At 32.4% G+C, this 5361-nt stretch overlaps 1 non-coding gene across 1 annotated transcript; it reads left to right on the plus strand.

Moving 5' to 3' along the window:
- Positions 1-2995: 2995 nt before the first annotated feature.
- On the plus strand, positions 2996-3065 carry LOC133865123 (small nucleolar RNA Z267). The gene has a single exon (XR_009899649.1). It is a non-coding gene; the product is annotated as a small nucleolar RNA Z267 (small nucleolar RNA).
- The last annotated feature ends 2296 nt before the right edge of the window (positions 3066-5361 follow it).

Consider the following 5361-nt stretch of genomic DNA (forward strand, 5'->3'; position numbering starts at 1 on the left):
GGCTAAACCTGCAACCCGCCCCACCCCGCATAAATTTCTCAAATTAAGACCCTAACCCCCAAAAATACTCGAAAACCTGGTCTTCTGCGGGGCGTGGCGGAGAGTGGCGGGTGCTGTAGGGCGGGGCGGGGATTGCGGATTTTGCACACCCCTAATGTTGTCTAAGTAATAAAATAGGCGAAATAACTTCCTTATGTTGCTGCGGAGATTTAAGCTGGCCGTTCAAGAAATATGTTTAAGGCTTTCTTGACCATCCTGTTAAAGTATCGGTGAAGTGATTAAAATTACCTCTTTTTATAAATAATTAAATTTTTAACGAGAAGATATAAATTTTTCTGTTAAAATTTTATATTTTTTTATTATAATATGTTGGTTTTTAAATGTTGGCTACATTTTGACGACAAAATGTTTATTTTTGAAGAACTTGGACTCAGAACACTAAGAAACTTCTAGAAGACAAGATTTTCAGCAATATCCAAACAGGTAGAAGTTGTGTCCGGACACAAGTTACAGAAAGTCTCAAATCAATCAACATGTCTGAACAGCCTCAAGTCATGTCCAAACACAACTGGCAGTAAGTCTGTGTTCTCAACATGTCCGAACATTCCAACGGACATAACTTCTAGTAAGGTCCTATTCTCAACATGTCTGGACAGCCTAGCGGACACAAGTTCCAAAAAGTACCTGTTATGCAAGATATCCAGACACAGAAGACAAGACAGCGGACACATAACAGTTTCTTGCAAATGTCCGGACACTAGGACAACATGTCCAGACATGCTTCACATAAAGTTTACTTTCTGATATATGTCCGAACACGCGATGACATGTTTGGACACCACCGTCTAAAAATCTGTTCTTGACCTGAATTAGGGTTTCCATAGCCTATTTAAATGGGCTTCTAAGCAGCTAGCGTCTCTTTAAGAATTCCTGTAGAGAATATCATTGTGCTAAGAGAAGATTATTTAGACTTAAACAAATTTATGTATTTCTCTTAGAGTCTTTGATGTATTTTGTTGTTCATTGTTTAACCATTGAATTCTAATCAAGGAGGAACTCCAATTAAGGAAGTCAATAGAAGAACTCTCAAGAAGGGTCTGGGAAAGAGGCAAACACGTATGCGCTTGTTATAATTCAAGAGAGTGACTACTGCAAATGGTTGTGAGTACTACGAACTTCTTATAATTAGCTATTTCTTATGATAATTAATTTCTTGGGTTTGGCTGACCTTGAGTGGTTTTTCTTTTTGGTAAAAAGAGTTTCCACTTCGTAACCAAATATCTGTGTTATTTACTTTTATTGCTTTACATATTTGGTTAACTGTTTGGTTGAAGTTGCTTAGGAATCTATAATTATTTTCATAATTGACATGTGTCACCATCTTACTGGCATTAATGTGGCGCCTAATGAAATCTGTTAAAAATTTTAACAGAATTTGACTCCGGAGAGTAATTTGTAAATTAAGCTAACAACAAAAATCTCTGAATTAATTTTGATACCGAAGGGAGCGATTTGTAATTTAAACGAACCACATGGATCAATAGTATAATTTTTTCTATATTATAACCTATAAGTAAAAAAACAACATTTGAAAGGCATTACTAAACAAAATATATTGTTTAGGAATGGCATTACCAAACAATAATACTTTTTATTTTATTATTTTATTAATTATTGACTCTCAAATCAAATAATAGGTAACTATAGATTGGTTGTTAAACCACGCTTTTTGGAATAGTTTTACTTCCTAGGAAAAAAAACATAATAAACAATACAAAACATTCCAAACCACTTACACCTTTATATCACATCACAACTAAAAAATTAAAAAATAAAATCTCTAAAAAATTATGACAAATAAATAATATTTCTATCAACACTTCGTTATATATATATATATATATAATGATCGAGATCCTCTCAAATTATTAGCCTAAATTTAAAAGAATTCAAACAGTCGATTGTGAAATACTATTTATGGGATTCACCTAACCGAATAAATGGTTAGGCAGCCCAATTTTTATTTGGTCAGGTGGATCTCTTAAGTAGTCTCTCATAATTACGTGTCTAAATTCTCTCAAATTTAAATAAATAATTTGAGATGATCCTAATCCATAGATGTAATGATAGTCAACTAAAAAGTTTTGGTGAAAGTACCCTTTTTCTTTTTAATTAAGAAAAAAAAAAAAAAAAAAAAGGTTGAACAATTCGTCCCAATTTGCATGCCTCTTAGGTTAAGGTATGATATGCGAGGCCAAATTGACCAAATAATTATTAGGGGTGTAAATCTGGACATGGTATAACCGGCCGGAAATCGGATTCGGACACTAATCGACTACGGAAAACCGGGTTGGTACCCAGTTATTTATAACCGAAAAACCGGAATACCCGGACCTGGAGCCAGGTATTGATTTTGAAAAACCCCGCTTATACTCAGGTACCCAGAACCGGGTCTATTAATTTATTTATTTATTTTTTTAAAAAAAGAAAAAGTTACCCCTACCCTTTTATCCCAAGAATACATGGCCTAAATCTCATTTCTTTCTTTCCTTTAAAAAAACCCAGCGGCGCTGCCTAGCTTCTTCATTTCTTCTTGTCTTCACGACTCAGTGGCTGCAACACCATTCTTAACGTGAATCACGCATGCCTTCTTCCTCTTCTTCAATTCTTCTTTTCATTTCTTCTTCAGTTCTTCTTCAAGAGTCCAAGGTGGGTTTTTTCTTCTTCTTTTCATTTCTTCAAGAGTTCAAGGCCGGTGGGTTTTTTTTCCTTTGCTCCATTGGAGTTGACTTTCGCTCTATATAAACACCATAAACCCAAGCCCAAACCCTAACCTTAGTTCATTTTCATCACCAAGGAGAAGTGCCCAGTGGCCGTAAATCGAGTTTGATTTCTCAAGCCTTAGATTAAACTTTCAATTTCATTGCTTGCTATTTATTTATCATGATTGTATTTTTTGTGGTTTTATACGAAGGATTCCGTGATGAAATATGCCTGTGCCGGTGATGGGTTTAAACATACTACGAGAGATTAGTCTCTGTGAAATTAATTTAATCTGAGGCTTTGGCTTTTGTACTGCATAGTTTTACACTTGTTTGGCTGCCTAGAAAGTTTGGTAAATGACTTATTACTTGTTATTTTCCAACATTTTTTTCAGCAACCAAGCAGAGTGTTTGGCAAATGCTCGGAAGATTGTTTTTTGTTCTTTAATTCTTTGTTTGTTCCATAGAGTTTCTTTGTTAGGCCCAAATTTTCTCTTTTTTTTTTTTAAAAAAAAAAAAAAACAAAATAATACCCTATCTGAATACCCGATTTTACTTGAGGTAACCGGATTTACTAGTTAATTGGATTACTCGGATCCAGACCAGGTTATTGATTTTAATAACCGAGGACCTTGATTCCGATTCTTGGTTTTGGCCGATAACTGAGAATCGGAACCGAATTTCCAACCCTAACAATTATAGTTAACAAACAACATGGCCTTGAATGTGTTCTTCTACATCATGTACGTGCCCAAGTAGTATTACTAATTAATCAGTTGTTATAATATAAAAAGAACTATAATTAAGACGTTCGCGCGTGCTCTAATATCCTCAATATTATTATTGCTTTTTTATTTTTTTTTAACAAACTCAATATTATTTAATAGATGCGATTACAAGAATTATTCTGGAGAGGGAAATAAAAAATTGTTGTGTCAATTTTTGGGAACCAAGGACAAAGCTTTGCCTCAATCATGTAAGAATATAGAGAAATTTTATTTAACTTTCCTAATTATTTTGTTCAAAATCTCTCAAATTAATTTATTCGGCTTTTAATTTTTTGCAATCTTACTTATCTATTAAGATTTAACGGAAATCCGATGTGAAACTTACTAAAATATCTTCAATTTTGCCTTTTTTTTTTAAAAAAAAAAAATGAATAGTCTGATAATTTTATAATTTTATGAAGTTTATAGAGTATAAAAATTATTTTATTAATTAACCGTATGGTTTAACACCAAACTCCAAAGGGAATAGTGAGATTGTAAATTTTTTAAAGTTTTATATACTAAATCAAGAGTTTTTAAATTTTTTTAAAAAAAAAAATTGCAAAACTAATAAAAATTGTGAGGATTAAGTAAAGTTTCTCCAATAATCTATATGAGTTACTTTTTTTTGTATTTTTTCCCCTAATTGGGAGATAGCTAGAGGAAGTAAACTTCATAATGAAATAGCCGAATAGAAGCCTTTCTAAGTTGTATTCTATGCTCAAAGGTTAGATATTCTTCTTTTTGTTTTAATTTTCTAAAATAACATTTTTTTTTTTTTGTTTTAATTAATGAAAAGTGAGGAAAAGATCAACTGAATTTATTAACGAGTATTATGACAAATGAGCTTTTACTTAAACGAGAAAGAAAAAAAAAAAGTAAATAGTCAAACACAAAAGCCGAAATGAGAGAACTTCTCGAATTGTCAGCCCACCAACTGAACTAACGGGCCGGTCTTGGTCCGATAATGATCTTTGGATGCAAAGGGTTTGTTTGTTATAATTGTTTAGATGGTGTTTTTTTATTTTTATTTTTATTTTTTAATGAAAAATATTTTAATGTAACATAAAATTGAAAGTGGTTTTAAATGTTTTGGGGCTTAAGGAATGAGCTAAGGGTAATCATTAAAATGAATGGCATAGGTCAACCAGTAAGTTTGGGAAGCGAGAAGTTTGCTCGATTTGGTTCTTCGGTTGTAAAAATTGGGGACTTTTGCCTCATACATTACTGGATTAAGATCATCTCAAATTATTACCCGAATTTGAGAGAATTGGTACAAGTGATTGTGAGAGACTACTTATGATACCGACTTGACTGGATAAAAATTGAGATACCCAACCACTTATTTGGTTAGGTGGGTCCCATAAGTGATCTCTCACAATCACTTATTTGAATTCATTTAAATTTGAACAAAAAATTTGAGAAAATCTTGATCCTACACTACTACCGTGACGGGAGGATGGTAGTCATGGTACCCCAAACAAAAGAAAGAACAACTGTAAAAGAAAGAACAACTGTGGGATACCATGCGTGTAATTAATATTTGTTTAATTTTATTTGACATATTTGATGCATATATTCTGTAACAAAATTTTATTTAACAAGCTTTTTAACAAAATTTGTACATGTTTTGTGTTGGAAGTTATTTGTTAATACTTTTTTTTTTGTGCTCTTTTTTTTTTCCTTTTTCTTTTTTCTTTTTTTTTTTTTTTTTGGCTAAAAAACAAAAGTTTCCAGTTTTCACAAGTAAGGAACCAAATCGAGTTAACTTCTCGCTTGCCAAACTTACTGGTTGACCTAAAAAATTCATTCTAATGACCACCCTTAACCCG

The sequence above is a fragment of the Alnus glutinosa genome, chromosome 3 (genome assembly GCF_958979055.1).
Source record: "Alnus glutinosa chromosome 3, dhAlnGlut1.1, whole genome shotgun sequence".
In the NCBI taxonomy this organism is placed as follows: Eukaryota; Viridiplantae; Streptophyta; class Magnoliopsida; order Fagales; family Betulaceae; genus Alnus; species Alnus glutinosa.